The sequence below is a fragment of the Crinia signifera genome, chromosome 4, assembly GCF_055691185.1.
Source record: "Crinia signifera chromosome 4, ASM5569118v1, whole genome shotgun sequence".
NCBI lineage: Eukaryota > Metazoa > Chordata > Amphibia > Anura > Myobatrachidae > Crinia > Crinia signifera.
Genome location: NC_139220.1, coordinates 332667042 through 332688778, shown reverse-complemented (window position 1 = coordinate 332688778; position 21737 = coordinate 332667042). Strand labels below are relative to the sequence as shown.

Here is a 21737-nt window from a genome sequence, read left to right as displayed (position 1 = left end):
TGCAGAAAAAAGCTGGCTCATGATTTGCTGTGCAGGGATCAGGTGGGCGGGTCTGCAAGCAGCAGGGTAGTGATCACGGCTTCCTGTAGCTGCTGTATGGTGTGCTGCCTGTTATCTGCAAGGATCCAGGTGACGGATAGAAGCAGGTATGTGTATGTGTGCTGCAGCAGCCTGTACATCAGCAGCCACTCAGCCTCCACATTCCCTGGGCTTCCTTATAGTTACTTAGCTCACACGGAAGCCGGGACTGCTCTGGCCGTGCTCTATGTGCTGCTGTACATTCCTCAGCAGCAGGGAGGGGGAGGACGGGGACTGCTGCACTAATCTCACCCTGTACTGGGCTGAGAACACAGACTTATCAGAGGTGCAGCAGCAGCAGGGAGGGGGAGGACGGGGGACTGCTGCACTAATCTCACCCTGTACTCGGGCTGCGAACACAGACTTATCAGAGGTGCAGCAGCAGCAGCAGGGAGGGGGAGGACAGGGGACTGCTGCACTAATCTTACCCTGTACTCGGGCTGAGAACACAGACTTATCAGAGGTGCAGCAGGGAGGGGAGGACGGGGACTGCTGCACTAATCTCACCCTGTACTCGGGCTGAGAACACAGACTTATCAGAGGTGCAGCAGCAGCAGCAGGGAGGGAGGACGGGGACTGCTGCACTAATCTCACCCTGTACTCGGGCTGAGGACACAGACTTATCAGAGGTGCAGCAGGGAGGGGAGGACGGGGACTGCTGCACTAATCTCACCCTGTACTGGGGCTGAGAACACAGACTTATCAGAGGTGCAGCAGGGAGGGGGAGGACGGGGACTGCTGCACTAATCTCACCCTGTACTCGGGCTGAGAACACAGACTTATCAGAGGTGCAGCAGGGAGGGGGAGGACGGGGACTGCTGCACTAATCTCACCCTGTACTCGGGCTGAGAACACAGACTTATCAGAGGTGCAGCAGCAGCAGGGAGGGGGAGGACGGGGACTGCTGCACTAATCTCACCCTGTACTCGGGCTGAGAACACAGACTTATCAGAGGTGCAGCAGCAGCAGGGAGGGGAGGACGGGGACGCTGCACTAATCTCACCCTGTACTCAGGCTGAGAACACAGACTTATCAGAGGTGCAGCAGCAGGGAGGTGGAGGACGGGGGACTGCTGCACTAATCTCACCCTGTACTCTGGCTGAGAACACAAACTTATCAGAGGTGCAGCAGCAGCAGGGAGGGGGAGGACGGGGACTGCTGCACTAATCTCACCCTGTACTCTGGCTGAGAACACAAACTTATCAGAGGTGCAGCAGCAGCAGGGAGGGGGAGGACGGGGACTGCTGCACTAATCTCACCCTGTATTTGGGCTCAGAACACAGACTTATCAGAGGTGCAGCAGCAGGGAGGGGGAGGACGGGGACTGCTGCCCTAATCTCACCCTGTACTCGGGCTGAGAACACAGACTTATCAGAGGTGCAGCAGAGGGAGGGGGAGGACGGGGACTGCTGCACTAATCTCACCCTGTACTCGGGCTGAGAACACAGACTTATCAGAGGTGCAGCAGCAGCAGGGAGGGGGAGGACGGGGACTGCTGCACTAATCTCACCCTGTACTCGGGCTGAGAACACAGACTTATCAGAGGTGCAGCAGCAGCAGGGAGGGGGAGGACGGGGACTGCTGCACTAATCTCACCCTGTACTCGGGCTGAGAACACAGACTTATCAGAGGTGCAGCAGCAGCAGGGAGGGGAGGACGGGGACGCTGCACTAATCTCACCCTGTACTCGGGCTGAGAACACAGACTTATCAGAGGTGCAGCAGGGAGGGGGAGGATTGGGGACAGAAGCAGCACTCCTCCTGTACTAAAGGTGCCCGCACTCTAGTAAGATCTGCAATCATAAGATGTGCGCATAAATTAGCCTTCAAATCTTTTGTCTGGCCAATGTTCGACCGATTATCAGTAAACATCGGATGATATATCGGCTGATTTATCAGAAATCGGCTAATCGGCCAAAAAATGTTCTAGTGTGTGCACCTTTACACAGATTACTGTGGTCCTGAGGGGTCTGTAATACCCAGCAAGGTATGTGATTATTCTGACCATGCCGAATATCTCATATACAGTGCTATTTTTCAGCAGGAACCAGCAGGAACTCAGTTCCTGAACCTCTAATTAAATATGACATCATCAGGAACTAAAAATGTACTTTCCATAAGATTTTCCATAAGTTTGATTTTAAAGTCACCTGTGATTGCCTTTGTTTCTAAATACAATATATACATCTATCTCACTCTCCCTCTCTTTATTATATATATATTATTTTTTATTTAATTGATCCACCTCCAGACCTGGAGTTCCTGGACCTATTTTTCCAGAAAAATAGTACTGCTTAAATATTTAGCCATTCATTATATTTATCTGTCACTCATCCCCACTGTGTATAATGCTGGGTGGTATTAGAAGAGTGATTGACAGCGTTATACACACAAAGTTCCCACCAAGCGTTATACACAAACCCGCCCCCCAGGGAAAAGACCAGTGTTATACACACCACCACCCCCTTCACATCACCTTCCCCCACCCAGCCAGGGCTACAGTACACGGCCACCATCCACCATTACTCCACAGCCACCAGGTGAGCGGCAGGTCTGCCCGCACCCCCGCGACCCCCCCTCGCGATTTGCTGACCCCTGTGACCCCCCCCTTCCCGCGATTCACGCCCCCTGCGATTCACAGCACCCCCTGTGACCCCCCTCCCACAATTCGCGGACCCCCATGACCCCCCTACCGCGATTCGCAGCCACCCTCCTGCGTTTCAAGGACCCCCGCGCCCCCCCTTTCCCGCGATTCATGTCGACCACACTCTCGCGATTTGCGGCCCCACTCCCGCAATTCACGGACCACCACAACCCCCCTCCCGCAATTTGCAGACCACCACTACCCCCTCCCATGATTCACGCCCCTGTGATTCATGACACTCCCCCTGCGCCCCCCCCTCCCGCAATTCGCGGACCCCCTCAACCCCCTCCTGCAATTCGCGCCCCCCCTTCCCGCAATTTGCGGACCCCCCTTCCCATGATTCACGTCCCCCCCGTGCCGCCCCCCTCCCGCGATTTGCGGACCCCCACAACCCCCCGTCCCGCGATTCACGGCACCCCCCCCCCCTCTGCGATTTGCGGACCCCCGCGACCCCCCCTCCCGCAATTTGCGGACCCCCCTTCCTGGGATTCGAGCAACATTCAAAAGGTTGACATGGGGTTTTTTCACTGTTTTTTTTACCCGAATGTCAACACATTCGACATGGACACAGTTTAAAGTGCACCACATCCCCTCGCTACACTCGGCTCACTATTTTATTCTCCCACCACGCCCTAAGCATGGGTCTTCAACCTGTGGCCCTCCAGATGTTGTGAAACTACATGTCCCAGCATGCATTGCCACATTTTTTCCTATAAGAGCATGCCAAAACTGTCAGGGCATGCTGGGAAATGTAGTTCCACAACATCTGGAGGGCTACAGGTTGAAGACCTGTGCCCTAGTGGATGGTAGGGTATGAAATACCGCCTGTCGGCACAGGGCAGTTAAAAAACTGTCAAACCCCATGTCGACCTTTTGAATGTCGTCCTAGACACGGTCGAACGAATGACCTGTCGAACTAATGACCTTTTGACCTAGAATCATGTTCACCTTTACCCATGTCGATCTAGACCTATGTCGACCTAATGACTGTCGACCATCATTCTGTAGACCAAATGACCGCATCCGCATCCCGTACTAGTGATCGCACTAACCACACTGACTGCCCTCTATAAGGAAACCACTAATTATATATATATAGTCACTCACCAGTCTTGCAGGTTACATAAGTGTTTTTAATCAGGCAGCATGGCAGACAATTGTCCGGTCAACATTTCGATCCACCTCTAGGACCTTTGTCATGAGTCCTATATATGGAAAGCAGACTCTTGTGTCGCGCCCAGAGAATTGATGTCATTTTTTGTATGTTGGGGCTGCCTATCTCACAAGATCCCCGGTTGGAGGGGGAATATGGGAGCACAGTTGTGAGTTGGCGCCACTAATGATGATCTTCACAATTTCATCAGTCCATCCTTAATAGAATTCACTCTAGTATATAGAATGAGTCCAAATAATTAAAAAATGTATTAAAAACGTCTCTTAATCCACACAGTGGCAACAAGTCATCCAGATCTTAATGGTTTTCATTGAGACAATTCAAACGCTTGATAACAGCAGAAGAAACCCAACGCGTTTCGCCCTTAAAGGGACTTCATTAGGGGTTAACTACAAAATTAATTGATAACATTTAGAATGTAAATTTGTTTAAAAATTGTAAAAAACAAAAATGGACTACATACTGGTACAGTACATTTTCTGGCTACATATGTCATGATTTCTTTACATGAAAGGGATAAAAACATCAAGGGAGAAAATGGAGACAGGTGAACCGACATGGAACAGCAAAACAGATATACCATTTATGGTACAAGATAATGTGGTTAATTACATACCGGATCGTAAGGATTTAATAAGGCAGTCTTTCCCAAGAGGAATTAATTCCTATTAGGTGGTAAGTGAGTCCTTGAAACAGTATAACACCTAGTAAGGGATAATGAGAATTCCTTATCATAAATAGGTTTATTCCTTATCAGAAATAGGTTTCTCCCATTCAAATGGAGATTATTTGTTAAGCCATCTGTACAATTTGAGAGGAGTGCCCCACTCCATTGGTTGAGTAGACAAATGAAAGAAGTACCAATTAGTGTGTTTTCTGTGGATAAACCAACCGGCTGGGTGGCGGAAGACCTTTCTCCTGGATATGCTGCTAATATATTTGCAGTCTGATGTTACGTTAGTGGATAAGGTCTCTCTTTAATGGCAGTACCTATGTACAAATGTTCCATTTAGTGTGAAACCACTTACTGGGACTAAGAGGGTTATTTTGGTTCACTCTTTCTGACAAATTCCTTCTTAGATGGACAAAACCTTGGTCCTTATTCTGATCAGTGCGGATATTCCCGCATGCGGACGGACCGCCGATGTTGATCGTCTGCGCATGTGCAGAGGTCACTCTGCGCATGTGCAGGCGATTTCGCCGCACGGATTCTTTATACGCCGCACAGGGGGCGTAGAGGGGCGTGAGGGGCTACTTAGCCTCATTACCCTATGCATACACCCCGCGTTTCATGGGCGTTCCCATGCAAACGCGGGGCGTATGCATGGTAATGAGGCCGTGACGCGTGGGTACGGGGCGGGCATCTGACATCGCCGGATGTCAGCTGCCTGCCCCCATACATGATTTCACACGGACAAGTGTCCGTGTGGTCTTGTGTTGCAGGACCTGGTGGAGCATGCGGCCCTGCATTCGATGTTCGGCGACCATCGAATGCAGGGGCTGCTCCCAAGACGGAGGAGGCGTATCCCCGTCCAATTTCATGCGGATCGCCACATATCCGCGTACGGACGGCAGGTGGTGATCCGTATGGAAGGCGGGGATTCGCCTGCACGGTCGCGGCCGCATATTCTGATCGGGCCGCACCGATCAGAATAAGGCCCCATGTGCACTGCAGGGGGGCAGATGCAACTTGTGCAGGGAGAATTAGATTTGGGTGACTTATTCTCAGTACTATTGGGATGGAATCTGACATAATTAAATCCCCATAAATGTAACATCTGGTAGGAATACATAACAAACTACAGATCAATTCATTACAAGCATATATCAGTTATGCAAAGTTCTACATACTATCTGCAATAGTCAATTTAGGTTGCTTACCCTTCAGTGAGTGTGCTCTGGTCACAGGCTCTGTCTGAATGAGACTGCTCTATTCTCTGATGAGGGTTAAATAGGGCTAGGGGATGACATCACTTCCTCTCATTGGCTAAATAACTGGGATAATAAGACTGTTGATACTCTGTCATTTTGATACCCAAACGCCTTCCTGGTAAAGGGTTTGCCTGGAACTGAAGCCTCGGTGGGGGCAGACAGGATCCTGCAGACTGGTGGGTGCCTGCAGGCCAGAAGACCATGTGTGCCACGGCCGGGGGGTCCTTCTGGTCCAGCCTCCTCTTTCCTCATTGCGGGGGGCTGAGCTGATGCCTGCGCGTCACAGCCGGGTGAAGCGGCCAGGGGATCCTGGATACTTTTATGTAACAAAATCAAGCGCTTGTGTTGTGAATATTGCTAATGTGCATGCCCCACAAAATAAGTAAAATAAAAATAAATATAAAAATCAAATTAATAATAATAATAATAATAATAAGGGCCAGGGGATCCTGCTGGAGGCTGCGGTGGACTCCTCTGGTGGGGCCGTGGATGCTGCCACACTCTGGCGCCCTCTGTTCCTTCTCCACCTCCCTTCCACCTCTTCCTCTGTCTCTGTGTTAAGCGCCGCAGGAGCGCTCCAGGAAGGACAGAGCGGCATGTTCGTTCAGCTGCCTGTCCTTCCGGCTCTGACGTCCGGTTGCTAAGCAACCAGGGACGCCGGAGGACGCCGGGGGGACTTCCTGCCCACGGCAGCGCCGTTGCCTAGCAACGGCAGACGCTGCCGGGCAGAGAGGCAGGATAGCCTCTAATACTGTAGGTTAAAATAAAGCAGACCACAGGTGTCTGAGGGTGTTTATCAGGGCAGGCGGGGCTCAGGCCCCAGTTCCATTGGCTCCTGTCTTCTTTATCTAGGGAGCCAGCCCAGCAGTCCTCGCCGGTGATAGCTCCTGTTTGGTCCTATCTGCCAGCTCCTGTCCGGTCTGCTTCCCAGCTGTTCCCAGTGGTATCCTCGTGGACATCCCATCTTCAGGGTTCTCCCAGCGTCGTGAGTTGCCCCACTTGGGGTAGTTTCCTTTTGCCTTTTTTCATTATTGTTCCTTGCCTTGTATATCTTCTTTCTGTCTGCCGGTTTGGCAGGTCCTTTTCGTTGGGGCATCTATTTCAGCTCCCATCCTTTTCCTCCCCTTGCTTCCCAGTCCACCTGGGAATCTCAGTCCCTCTAGTTCTATTGTGCTTTTGTATTTTGCTTTGTATTCTTTTTGTTCCCTGGGCGACTGTTGTCGCGGGTTGTGGCGACCAGGTCGCTGGCGCTTAGCTGCGTTAGCCAGGGTTCGGCAAGTCGCCGTTTGTTAATTTTAGTTAGGACCCTTAGCCAGCTTTCCTCTTGGCCGTACCCTAGGGGGGTCCCCGGCTCCTTGTCCTTCCGTAACTCCTGGCTGCACCGGAGCTTGGGCGGGCGTAACTCGCCCATTCAAACGTGGCGGCTACAGGCGAAGCCTAGAATATCTGCAGGAGTCGGTCACCCAGCCTGGGGGGTACAACAGAGGTAGTGTAGGGTTTTTGCCGTGGCTGTCCTAAACAGCAGTCCCGGCTGTGGGGTCACACCCGAAACCTAACACTCTGCCTCCCTCGTGCTCGTCCTCTCCCTTCTGCAAGGCTCCCCATCTCCGGTGGCCGGGGAGGAAAGCTCCGGTGGATGGGAGCTCGCATGTGTGTGGCCATCCTTGGCCCCACCAGATGCAAAAAAATATATATATTTGTATATATAAATGTCCAAAAGAACAGCACTCAGGAGGCAGTAATTAAACAAAAAAACAAGTCTGTATTAAAGAACAAGCTTTCGGGGTGTGACCCCCTTCATCAGGTCTGTACCTGATGAAGGGGGTCACACCCCGAAGGCTCGTTCTTTATTACAGACTTGTTGTTTTGTTTAATAACTGCCTCCTGAGTGCTGTTCTTTTGGACATTTGCATAATTTTTCTTCGGGCATTGGGGCCTATTGTCATTTGAGCTACTAGAGAGTGACGGTTGATTTGGATCTTTATTTGTATATATAGATATACTTTCTTACAGGGATGTTATTAGTCTAGTGCTATTTGGTCCCCCACACCATTAGTACCAACAAACATATTCAAAAAATAGAAAATAGAAACTGGATGTGTTCCAGGTCCATCTCCATCACCAGAAGCAATTTAATGGACTATTTTCATTTAGGCCTTGCGGGGCTACAGTGTCCAGTGTGTAGATTGATTTCACTTTGCGTTGCCGTAAAGTTCTCGTTTGGTCACCACCATGAATTGGTTTGGATACATGGTCACTCAACATTGATTTAATGCAGGCCTCTTGGTGTCCATATTCCAGACAATGTTTTGCCACTGGTTTTATCCATTTTACCAGTCTCTAAAGCCAGTCTGATAGTATACCTGTGGTTGGCCATGCGATCTCGGAATGGTCTTGTAGTCATCCCAACATAATATGACCCACAGGGACATCTCAGCATGTATATAACAAATGCCAAAGTACGTGTTAATCGATATCGGATCTTTATCCGCTTTCCAGTTAGTGGATGTGCCAATGTCCCTCCAATCAGCATTGCACTACAAGTAGTGCATCCTTTTTATCACACACATCCAGGTTTATTGGCCTGCAGCCATTGTGAACAACTGATAGGGACACTTTGCTACAAGCCACCAGCCAGCATCTGGTACAACTAAAGTAAAATTTACTGATTTCACAATTTTTACGGGTTTTACGAACAAACTCCCCAGAGGAACTTTTGGTGATACAACTAAATGAAATGAAGTTTAGATCTTAGTATGACCAACTTAAAAGGGTTCACAATGGCTGCAGTCCAGTAATACATCTCATGTGAAATAGAAACTCCCATCTTAGTGACCTTCCCCCACAGAGCGTGAATCCACTCCGGATTTCCACTGTTCTCTTAATGGTTAGACCCATCTGTGTGCAGAGACAGCAGTGTCCGGTGAGCGTATCCATCACCATGGTGACTGTAACTAAGCAACACTAAGAGCATATTGATTGGCTTATACTATACAGGTAGAGATGCAAAGCTAGAGGGCAGAAAGACTGAATGGGGGAAATTTACTAAGATGTGTATTCTACTTCACATGTGATGTTGCTAGGGGCAACCAATCAGAATCCACTTCTTATTTATTTTGCACCCTCTAGAAGATAGTAGACAGGATCTGATTGGTTGCCCGTAGCAAGATCACATGTGAAGTAGAATAAACATCTTCGTAAATTTCCCCCTTTGATTCCTATTGGGAGAAAATGCTGTATACTGCAAATAACACATTATTATTATTATTATTATTATTATTATTATTATTATTATTATTTACAGCACAAACATTAGAGAGAGCTGTTGTTGCAGGGAGGTGGAAAGTTGTGGAAAATGAATAGCATTAGTATTTCTGCTTTCCAGTATCATATGCTAGTCATCAAGTACTGGATGAGAGATTCCACCATGTCCAAGGCACTGATAGTATTAGCTTCTGCTTGTCACATATGACTGCTCAGAGCATCTCTGTTGCATTTATTGCAGTGCAGAGTGTCCGCTCGGCTGTCTGATAAATGTAGGGTAGGGATTTATATCACTGTATATGTCCCCTATAGATAGAGAGAGTCTGGGAAATTAGACAGTATCTGTTCGGCTGTCTGACATCTGCTATATAAGCAGATATATAAATTATAGGCCCTTATTCTAGTTGGTGCGGTAATGTCCGCGTGCGGTCGGTCCTCCGATGTTTTGTGTCTGCGCATGTGCGACCGCGACGCACGTCCAAATTCCGCATGAAATGTGTACACTACGAACAGGGGGAGGAGAGGGGCGTGAAGGGCTGTTTGGGCTCATTACCATATGTGTACACCCCGCGTTTCATGGGCGTTCCCATGCAAACGCTGGGCGTACCTATGGTAATGCGGCCGTGACGCACGTGTGGAGGGCGGACATATGACATTGCCGGATGTCAGCTGGCCGCCCAGATCCCTGCTTTTGCATGGAAAAATGCCCGTGTGGTCTGAGGTTGCGGGAGCTGCCTGACCACTCGGTCCTGCATTCGATGGTCTGCGACCATCGAATGATGGGGGAGGTTCCCAGAGATGAAGGAGGTGTATTCATGAGAAATCCACTCGTGCACCGTGCGGTCAGCAGCTTACCGCATTCGGACGGAGTGAGCGATCCGTACGAAAGGCGGGGTTTAGGACGCACGGTCCTGGGCGCATATTCGGCTCCGTCCGCACCGACCAGAATAAGGCCCATAGAGACAGGTAGCGGTTTCTGCTGTCCTGAACTGGCTGTAATCACTATTTTCTGATTCTCTGGCAGCGTTTCTAGCTGTCAGAATGAGAGAACCGTTGTAGTATAGAGATCTATGTATAGAGCCGCTTAGAATGCGTCAGATCGGATTTTTAAGCAGTTTGTTTAAACTATCTAAACAGTATTACACATGAAGGCAATTTGATACAATCGTTTATAAAAAGTAGCTTTCTCAGCACACATGAAGCAATTTAAAACAATTGATATGCAGAGGTACTTGTTTCTGTTTATTCAGAATCTCTATTTATCAAATGAATACACCCAAAATGCGAGATCTATGTATAGAGCCACTTGGAATGTATCAAACAGGAGTTTTAAGCAGTTTGTTTTAAACTATCTAAGCAGTATCCAATATAAAGGCAAATTGAAACAATTGTTTCTGCAAAGTAGCTTTTTTTATCACATATGAAGGAATTCAAAGTAATTTATATGTGGAGGTACTGTTCTGTTTATTCAGGACCTCTAATTGTCAAATTAATACACTCAAAATGCCAATTTCAATGTTGCTGAGAAATATTACAGTATATCAGTATATCTAGAGCATAGTTCAAAGGATAAGAGGGTAAGGAAAAGCCGGGAGCTTCCTATGTGGCAGGAACACATATGATACATTGTATGCAGCCCTTTCACAAGTGATGTATCACATGTGACCCCTGTTCCCCGCATGCAGGTCCGACCTTCGACTCAGGCCTGATATGCACAGGGCATCGCATCGGATCCGATGGCATGTCATACAGATGGGGCCATTCTCCACCGTGCCACCAGCTCACCATATCTCAGTAGCTGGTGGGTTAGGATGTGTGGGCACCCCGTTCTGTCGGACAGCACGATGGGAGCAACTCTAATGAGAGTGGCCCCATCTGTACACATCTAGTTTGGGCCAATTTCTCAGCCCGATCCATCGGAGATGGATGAAATTGGCCCAAATCACTGTAAAACTTCTCCGAGCTTTGTATCTCTACCCGTATAATATAAGCTAAACGATGTGCTCTTAGATCAGTATTTATTATTTACAGTTACCATGGTGATGGATACACTCTGTTAATTAAGAGAAGAATGGAAATTCAGGGCAGATTCACGCTCTTTGAACCTACACCGGAAGGTAACATTTATACCGTTGTGTCTGACGACGGTTGGAATAAAGTGAAACATTATATGAGGTGACGGACTATGTGACTTACTGAGACCAGTCTGTGAGTGCCGCCAATTTACACCAGTATATGTGAGTTATTCCTATAACCATTGTCTCCTTATACTCAGGTGCAGAATCCGTATTGCCGTGACTGCTGTATGATCTCTGTAACTGGAGGCAGAAACATAACCGGATCCTCCTCTCCCCTCCGGTGTATGTGGGACACTGCGATACGGGAGAGTAAGGTGAGCAGAGCAGCTTTTTATGCCAAGCCAGGCAGTCCTGAACTGAAAGTGACAGAGCAGGTTGTGTAGCCAAGCCAGGCAGTCCTGAACTGAAAGTGACAGAGCAGGTTGTGTAGCCAAGCCAGGCAGTCCTGAACTGAAAGTGACAGAGCAGGTTGTGTAGCCAAGCCAGGCAGTCCTGAACTGAAAGTGATAGAGCAGGTTGTGTAGCCAAGCCAGGCAGTCCTGAACTGAAAGTGACAGAGCAGGTCGTGTAACCAAGCCAGGCAGTCCTGAACTGAAAGTGACAGAGCAGGCCGTGTAACCAAGCCAGGCAGTCCTGAACTGAAAGTGACAGAGCAGGTTGCGTAGCCAAGCCAGGCAGTCTTGAACTGAAAGTGACAGAGCAGGCCGTGTAGCCAAGCCAGGCAGTCCTGAACTGAAAGTGATAGAGCAGGTTGTGTAGCCAAGCCAGGCAGTCCTGAACTGAAAGTGATAGAGCAGGTTGTGTAGCCAAGCCAGGCAGTCCTGAACTGAAAGTGACAGAGCAGGTTGTGTAGCCAAGCCAGGCAGTCCTGAACTGAAAGTGACAGAGCAGGCCGTGTAACCAAGCCAGGCAGTCCTGAACTGAAAGTGACAGAGCAGGCCGTGTAACCAAGTCAGGCAGTCCTGAACTGAAAGTGACAGAGCAGGTTGCGTAGCCAAGCCAGGCAGTCCTGAACTGAAAGTGACAGAGCAGGTCGTGTAGCCAAGCCAGGCAGTCCTGAACTGAAAGTGACAGAGCAGGTCGTGTAGCCAAGACAGGCAGTCCTGAACTGAAAGTGACAGAGCAGGTTGTGTAGCCAAGCCAGGCAGTCTTGAACTGAAAGTGACAGAGCAGGCCGTGTAGCCAAGCCAGGCAGTCCTGAACTGAAAGTGATAGAGCAGGTTGTGTAGCCAAGCCAGGCAGTCCTGAACTGAAAGTGACTGAGCAGGTCAGGTAGCCAAGCCAGGCAGTCCTGAACTGAAAGTGATAGAGCAGGTTGTGTAGCCAAGCCAGGCAGTCCTGAACTGAAAGTGACTGAGCAGGTCAGGTAGCCAAGCCAGGCAGTCCTGAACTGAAAGTGACAGAGCAGGTCGTGTAGCCAAGTCAGGCAGTCCTGAACTGAAAGTGACAGAGCAGGTTGTGTAGCCAAGCCAGGCAGTCCTGAACTGAAAGTGAATGAGCAGGTCGTGTAGCCAAGCCAGGCAGTCCTGAACTGAAAGTGACAGAGCAGGTCGTGTAGCCAAGCCAGGCAGTCCTGAACTGAAAGTGACAGAGCAGGTCGTGTAGCCAAGACAGGCAGTCCTGAACTGAAAGTGACAGAGCAGGTTGTGTAGCCAAGCCAGGCAGTCCTGAACTGAAAGTGACAGAGCAGGCCGTGTAGCCAAGCCAGGCAGTCCTGAACTGAAAGTGACAGAGCAGGTCGTGTAGCCAAGCCAGGCAGTCCTGAACTGAAAGTGACAGAGCAGGTCGTGTAGCCAAGACAGGCAGTCCTGAACTGAAAGTGACAGAGCAGGTCTTGTAGCCATGCCAGGCAGTCCTGAACTGAAAGTGACAGAGCAGGCCGTGTAGCCAAGCCAGGCAGTCCTGAACTGAAAGTGACAGAGCAGGTCGTGTAGCCAAGCCAGGCAGTCCTGAACTGAAAGTGACAGCAGGTCGTGTAGCCAAGCCAGGCAGTCCTGAACTGAAAGTGACAGAGCAGGTTGTGTAGCCAAGCCAGGCAGTCCTGAACTGAAAGTGACAGAGCAGGCCGTGTAGCCAAGCCAAGCAGTCCTGAACTGAAAGTGAATGAGCAGGTCGTGTAGCCAAGCCAGGCACACCTGAACTGAAAGTGACAGAGCAGGTTGTGTAGCCAAGCCAGGCAGTCCTGAACTGAAAGTGACAGAGCAGGTCGTGTAGCCAAGCCAGGCAGTCCTGAAGGGAAAGTGATAGAGCAGGTCGTGTAGCCAAGCCAGGCAGTCCTGAACTGAAAGTGACAGAGCAGGTTGTGTAGCCAAGCCAGGCAGTCCTGAACTGAAAGTGACAGAGCAGGTCGTGTAGCCAAGCCAGGCAGTCCTGAACTAAAAGTGACAGAGCAGGTCGTGTAGCCAAGCCAGGCAGTCCTGAACTGAAAGTGACATAGCAGGTCGTGTAGCCAAGCCAGGCAGTCCTGAACTGAAAGTAACAGAGCAGGTTGTGTAGCCAAGCCAGGCAGTCCTGAACTAAACGTGATAGAGCAGGTCGTGTAGCCAAGACAGGCAGTCCTGAACTGAAAGTGATAGAGCAGGTTGTGTAGCCAAGCCAGGCAGTCCTGAACTAAACGTGATATAGCAGGTCATGTAGCCAAGACAGGCAGTCTTGAACTGAAAGTGATAGAGCAGGTTGTGTAGCCAAGCCAGGCAGTCCTGAACTGAAAGTGACAGAGCAGGTCGTGTAGCCAAGACAGGCAGTCCTGAACTGAAAGTGACAGAGCAGGTTCTGTAGCCAAGCCAGGCAGTTGTGAACTGAAAGTGACAGAGCAGGTTGTGTAGCCAAGCCAGGCAGTCCTGAAGGGAAAGTGATAGAGCAGGTCGTGTAGCCAAGCCAGGCAGTCCTGAACTGAAAGTGACAGAGCAGGTCGTGTAGCCAAGCCAGGCAGTCCTGAACTGAAAGTGACAGAGCAGGTCGTGTAGCCAAGACAGGCAGTCCTGAACTGAAAGTGACAAAGCAGATTGTGTAGCCAAGCCAGGCAGTCCTGAACTGAAAGTGACAGAGCAGGCCGTGTAGCCAAGCCAGGCAGTCCTGAACTGAAAGTGATAGAGCAGGTTGTGTATCCAAGCCAGGCAGTCCTGAACTGAAAGTGACAGAGCAGGTCAGGTAGCCAAGCCAGGCAGTCCTGAACTGAAAGTGACAGCAGGTCATGTAGCCAAGCCAGGCAGTCCTGAACTGAAAGTGACAGAGCAGGTTGTGTAGCCAAGCCAGGCAGTCCTGAACTGAAAGTGACAGCAGGTCATATAGCCAAGCCAGGCACACCTGAACTGAAAGTGACAGAGCAGGTCGTGTAGCCAAGCCAGGCACTCCTGAACTGAAAGTGACAGAGCAGGTTGTCTAACCAAGCCAGGCAGTCCTGAACTGAAAGTGACAGAGCAGGTTGTGTAGCCAAGCCAGGCAGTCCTGAACTGAAAGTGAAAGAGCAGGTCGTGTAGCCAAGACAGGCAGTCCTGAACTGAAAGTGACAGAGCAGGTTGTGTAGCCAAGCCAGGCAGTCCTGAACTGAAAGTGACAGAGCAGGTCGTGTAGCCAAGCCAGGCAGTCCTGAACTGAAAGTGATTGAGCAGGTCAGGTAGCCAAGCCAGGCAGTCCTGAACTGATAGAGCAAATTGTGTAGCCAAGCCAGGCAGTCCTGAACTGAAAGTGACATAGCAGGTCATGTAGCCAAGCCAGGCAGTCCTGAACTGAAAGTAACAGAGCAGGTTGTGAAGCCAAGCCAGGCAGTCCTGAACTAAACGTGATAGAGCAGGTCGTGTAGCCAAGCCACGCAGTCCTGAACTGAAAGTAACAGAGCAGGTTCTGTAGCCAAGCCAGGCAGTTGTGAACTGAAAGTGACAGAGCAGGTTGTGTAGCCAAGTCAGGCAGTCCTGAACTGAAAGTGATAGAGCAGGTCGTCTAGCCAAGTCAGGCAGTCCTGAACTGAAAGTGACAGAGCAGATCGTCTAGCCAAGCCAGGTAGTCTTGAACTGAAAGTGACAGAGCAGGTTGTGTAGCCAAGTCAGGCAGTCCTGAACTGAAAGTGATAGAGCAGGTCGTCTAGCCAAGGCAGGCAGTCCTGAACTGAAAGTGATTGAGCAGGTCAGGTAGCCAAGCCAGGCAGTCCTGAACTGAAAGTGACAGAGCAGATCGTGTAGCCAAGTCAGGCAGTCCTGAACTGAAAGTGACTGAGCAGGTCAGGTAGCCAAGCCAGGCAGTCCTGAACTGAAAGTGATAGAGCAGATTGTGTAGCCATGCCAGGCAGTCCTGAACTGAAAGTAACAGAGCAGGTTCTGTAGCCAAGCCAGGCAGTCCTGAACTGAAAGTGATAGAGCAGATTGTGTATCCAAGCCAGGCAGTCCTGAACTGAAAGTGATAGAGCAGGTCGTGTAGCCAAGCCAGGCAGTCCTGAACTGAAAGTGATAGAGCAGGTTGTGTAGCCAAGCCAGGCAGTCCTGAACTGAAAGTGATAGAGCAGGTCGTGTAGCCAGGTCAGACAGTCCTGAAGTGAAACTAAACTGTGTGTGTGTGTGATTGGAGAGTGAGGTGCAGGAGAGGAGTGGAGGGGCAAATATTTAACCAATATTTTTTGTTGCTCTAAGTGTCACAAATATTTGCAGTAGATTTTTCTACTGAACTCTATTCTGACGAATAAGATTATACAATTTATCCTACCCAAGCAAGGGGACATAAATTCATAACCTGAAAGGTGTTCTTCTAAGAAGTGTAAATATTATATGTTTTGTGTGTCCTTATGTATGTGTGTGTGTGATGTATAGACTTATCTTATAAAGAATTAATAAAAGCGAAGTTTTATGAAAAAAAAAATCCATAGGGGAATTCCCCCTACTACACCCCAATAAACACTAAATTACCACTTAGATTCCTAGAACTTGTACAACCCTCTAATTGACTGAACGCTATTATAACAATCATATTGTCTGGCAAGAGTGCACCAACAAAAAGGGTCTTTTTCTTTCTATCTTCCACACTCAGACTGATACAAGCACTCACATACTCTGCCAAACAAGTGCATACTGAGCACTGGCATGGAGGGCCTTGTGATTACGTCAATGGGTCACGGATACTGACTCAAAATGCAGTGTGGAGTGTCTACTCTTTATGGGGGAAAGGTTGTTTGGGAGCGAATTAGATGACTGGATTTCTAAGGCTACTGCCAGGAAATGTACATTTCTCCCTATGGCATCCAAGCAGGTCTGCCGTCCCTTCTCAGGACCTAGCCAGCAGTCCTTTTGGGCTTCCAGGTTGTGCCCAAAGGTCAGAGGTGCCTCCAATGTCAACAAACTAGGGTGTAGTGCTCAATGTAATATATTGCTCAATGTAATATAGCAACAAAAAAGGCCAACAAAACTCTAGCATGTATCAAAAGGGGCATGGAAACTAGGGACTCAAAAGTAATTATACCTCTGTACAAATCATTGGTTAGACCGCACCTCGAATACGGAGTACAATTCTGGGCCCCGCACTATAAAAAGGACATCATAGAATTAGAAAAAATCCAAAGAAGAGCCACAAAGCTTATTAGGGGAATGGAGAATATAAACTATGAGTAAAGATTAAGCAATCTGGAACTATTTACACTAGAGAAGAGACGTTTAGGGGAGACATACTCAATATGTATAAATACATTAGGGGTCAATATAAGGAACTGTCAAACACCCTTTTTTCTGCTAGACAGGAATCTAGGACGCGAGGGCATGAGTTTAGATTAGAAGAAAAAAGATTTACTTTTGTCTAGAAGAAAAAAATTATTTACAGTCAGAACAGTCAAACTTTGGAACTCTCTTCCTGGAGAAGTGGTGTCAGCAGACACTATAAATACATTTAAAATAAGGTTGGATAAACATTTATTGGTTAAAAACTTCCATGGGTACGAATAAGTAACATAATCTGTCTTTAAAATATCGGAACATACTATACAACAAAGGAGAAACTATTATAAACATAGGTTGAACTAGATGGACGCAAGCCTTTATAAGCCTCACCTACTATGTAACAATGTAACAATGCCAATAGAGTTCCATGAGAAAAATTCAGAAAGGCTCTGATGTTGGGGCCCCAAGACCATAGCTCAAGTGCAGCTGCGTCTAAGCCCTCTGCATTACGGTGTTCACCCACCCAGAGAAATGCTCATGGTGGGAGCTTGGCTGTTGCACTTCAGTCACATGTGGGATGCCTCGTGCCTAGGTTCCTGGATCTTATTTCACAGGGCTACAGACTGGAGTTCAACAGATCGACTCCCTGAAGATATTTCAGGTCAGGACTTCCAGCAGCTGTGAAGGACAAGGTGATCCAGCAGCAAGCAATCACAAAGCTGATGCAATCCTGGGTCATAGTACCTGTCCCATTGCAGGAACGGGGTCTGGGGCATTACTCCAACTTCTTTGTGGTACCAAAGCTGGATGGTTCGGTCAGGCCAATCCTGAATCTGAAATCCTTGAACCCCTATCTAAAGGTGTTCAAACTCAGGATGGAGTCATTGCGGGTGGTAATCGCCAGTTAGGAAGAAGAAAAATTCCTTGCTTCCTTAGATGCATATCTTCATATTCCACTTTGGCCAACAAACCAGGCATACATAAGGTTCGCCCTACGGGATTATCAATTCCAAGTCTCAACTTTCGTACTGTCAACAGCTCGGTGCATCTTCACGAAGGTGATGGCAGAAATGATGCTCCTGCTCAGGTCACAATGGATAAATGTGATTCCCTACCTGGATGACCTACTGCTAAAAGCAATGTCGGAGGGTGAATATATTCTCGCAATCAATCATACCATACAGGTGGCTCTTGAATCTACCAAACTCCTCCTTGGTCCCGAGCCAATGTATCCAATTTCTGGGGATGATCTTGGAAACAGTGGACCAGAAGGTATGCCTCCTTGAGGACAAGGTGATAGCACTTCAGTAACTGATAGCAGAAGCTCTTGCTCAGGACCTCATTTCAGTCCATCAGTGTATCAGGTTACTGGGCAAGATGGTGGCATCCTTCTAGGCAATCCAATATGGGAGATTCCACTCCAGTATTTTCCAATTGGATGTGCTGAGCAAGTGGTCCGGCTCACACCTCCACATGCACAAGAGGATAAGTCTGTCGTCTCAAGCCAAGCTATCTCTGCAGTGGTGGTTGCAGTCCTCCAACCTGTTGGTGGGACCGATTTTTGGTCTCCAGGACTGGATTCTACTCATGACAGACACCAGTCTGCTAGGTTGGGGGGAAGTGACATAAGGGGTATACTTCTAGGGCAAGTAGACTCTGCGGGAATACAAGTTGCATGTAAACAACTTGGAATTAAGAGCAGTGTACTCTTCTGCAGGCTGGCTCTCTGCTGAGAGGCCAAGCAATACATGTCCAGTCGGAAAACGCAACAACGGTTGCATATATCAACTGCCAGGGAGGTACACAGAGCGTAGCGTGCAAGAGAGAAGCACCACGATTCATGTGCAGAACATCATGTGAGGGCTATCTCAGCAATCTTTGCTCTAGGAGTGGACAACTGTGAAGTGGACGATGCTCTGACAACAAGTTGGTCATACGATGTAGTGTATATCTTTCCTCCAATCCCCTTGCTCGCAAGGGTCCTAAAGAGAATGCGAAGTCTAAGATTAAAGGCAATACTGGAGCACCAGACTGGCCTTGAAGGGCCTTGTACGTGGATCTTCAGGCCATGTTAGTAGAAGATCCTTGGCATCTACCTTTCAGAGATGACCTATTCCTCCAAGGCCCGTTTGTCTACCAGGACTTAGGGCGGCTTTATTTGGCAGCCTGGAGGTTGAGCAGCAGATTTTGGCCCACAAGGGCCTTCCTGCCTCTGTAATCTGTACCATGACCCAGGCTAGAAAACTGGTAACTGCATCCCACTACCATTATATTTGGAGAAAATACTGTATATTGCCTGGTGGGAAAAAGAGAGCTTTCCATTGGCAGACTTTAAACTAGACTGCTTCTTGCAGTTTCTGCAGGCAGGTTTGGAATTGGGCCTTCGTTTGAAATCTTTAAAGGCTCAAATCTCGGCTATGTCCATTTTCTTTCAAAAGAAGTTGGTGGTCTTGCCTGAGATTCAGACCTTTCTCCAAGGGGTTCTGAAAATCCAACCCCCCCTTTGTGCCATCTGCGGCACAAAGGGGGAGTTGGATGCGCTGTTATCATTCCTGAAGTCATCCTGGTTCAAGCCTTTGGAAACATCAGAAATGAAGCACGTCACGTAGAAGATGGTGGTGCTTTTGGCACTGGCTTCTGCTCCATGTGCAGTGACGTAACTACAAGGGGTGCAGGGGATGCAATTGCTATGGGGCCCGAGGGCTTGGGGGGCCCAAGGACCTAGCATGCTATCTCCTGCTCCCTTTTAATTATTTTCTATATTGCCGCATTGCCGTCCGTGCCCACCCCCCCCTTCAGTGGCTATTAGCGCAGATGACAAGCAGCCAGCACACAGGAGACCTGCCGGGGTGCAGAACACCACACTCGCCACCACTGCAATTGCTGGAGCCGGCGCTGGGGAAGACACTCGTCACCGGACTGCTACAGCTGGTGCACAATAGACCCACCGGCGCACAGTACACCAAACCCACCACCTCCATGATTGCTGGAGCTGGCACCAGGGAACAGGACACTGCACCGGTCACCCCAACTGCTGCAGCTGGTGTACAAACTGCCGGCATTGGGACGCAGTTACACACTACTGCAAGTGCTGGAGCCGGGGCTTTGACCCGCTGACGCCTGGACACAGTACCGCCCACACCACCACTGCCGGAGCCTGCTTGAGTAGAGGAGATTCCTCCACTACTTCCAACGCAGGTGAGAAATAGACCAGTCTTGGAGGGAGGGAGGTGAGGGGAATTAAAGTGATGCCTGGCCACTGTTCCAAGTTTCAAATCATTGCACACCCCTCTGTCTGCTCTATCCCCTCCCCCCATGTATCCCGCTCTTCCTCCTCTTCTGTCCCCCCTTCCCCTCTGCTCCTCTTTTCCCATTCTACTCTCCTCGCCCCTCCCCTCCTCTCTCCTCTTCTTCCCTTGTCTCCACGTACCCTCTTGCCTTGTCTCAGCTCCTCTATCTCACTACCTTCCCCTCCCCCCTTTCCCTGTCTCACACCCTCTCTCTCCCTCTTTCCCCTGTCTCACTCACCCTCTCTATCTCATCTATCTCCCCTCTCTTTTTCTCCCACATCGTTTTTACTCTCTACCCATCCCCTTCTCTCTCCCCTTTTTTTCTCTCCCCTTCTCTCTTCCCCTTTGCGATGAAAAATGCAAAGGGCAGCACTCCTGGTAAGAGCTGCCCTTTGTGATCCCTGAAGCTGTCTGGACTTTAGGGTTTGTGACACACGACTCCGCCTGCACATGGGCAGAGACGCCTGTGACTGCAGGGCATGTTAGGAGGGATCCATGTCAGATTCCTCACCCAGCACTGCAGAGAGAAGCCATAGGTTTCTATGGGTAATGTCAGTTACAGCTGGCACTACCCTCAGCAGCGGAGCAGGGTTTTTAATGCATTTGTACTTTAATGCATCATGGCCTTTGCCACTCAGTTCCCTCATGCTTTGTTCTCTCCCCCTAATGTGCATTGTAGTGGCAATTTCAAAATGTTGCTATGGGGCCCATAAAGTTCTAGTTATGCCCCTGTCCATGTGTGTTGGAATTGGGAGCCTTGTTATGCAAGAGCCTGTATCTTGTCTTTCATGAAGATAGGGCAGAGCTTTGGACTTGTCCGCAGTTCCGGCCTAAGGTGGTTTCGACATTACATCTAAACCAACCCATTGTGGTTCCTTTTAGTTCCAATCATCCTGGAATTCCAGAATTCTTGGATGTGGTTCGAATGCTTAAGGCGTATGTTAAATGATCTGCTCGAGTGCGTAAGACAGAATGGCTTTTTGTGTTTTATGGTGCACACAAGAAAGGTTGTCCTGCTTTAAAGCAGATGATTGCCCGTTGGATTTGTTCTACTATACAACAGGCTTATGGGGCAGCAAAATTGCCTACACCAACCTCATTGAAGGTTCATTCTATAAAGGCAGTGGGATCATCCTGGGTGGCTGCCCATGGGGTTTCAGCCCTGCAGCTCAGCAAAGCTGCTACGTGGTCAAGTCAACATACCATACACATTTTTTAAAGTTTGATACTCTGGCCAGAGAGGATAGCCAGTTTGGGCAGGTGATGTTACAGCAGTCTCCACACATTCCCGTCCGTTCTTATTGAGACCCCATATGGATGATAGAGAAAATAGGATTTTATTACCTACCAGTAAATCCTGTTCTCATAGTCCATATGGGATACTGGGCGCCCGCCTCAGTGCGGATTTCTTCTGCATCTGGTTGTCACTATTATAGTTGTGACGTTCTTGCCTGTTGTTTATGTTGTCACTTGAGTGACTTTATGTTTATTATGTTTATTATGTTTCAATAAGTTTTTAACAGTTCTGTTAACTGTTATTGTGTTTGTTGTGGTGTGCTGGTATGAATCTCACCACATATCATGTATACGCATATCGATGCGATAGGACACACAAGCAGCTTCTGCTTATTAAAATATGTGG

At 48.9% G+C, this 21737-nt stretch overlaps 1 pseudogene across 1 annotated transcript in view; it reads left to right on the top strand.

The window, feature by feature from the left end:
- The first annotated feature begins 3 nt into the window (after window positions 1–3).
- LOC146076007 (uncharacterized) overlaps window positions 4–21737 on the top strand; it is a 32879-nt pseudogene continuing 11145 nt past the window's right edge. Inside the window, exons 1-2 of the transcript XR_014473677.1 lie at window positions 4–146; window positions 11367–11483. The product of XR_014473677.1 is annotated as an uncharacterized LOC146076007 (transcript). The remainder of the gene's footprint in view (window positions 147–11366; window positions 11484–21737) is intronic.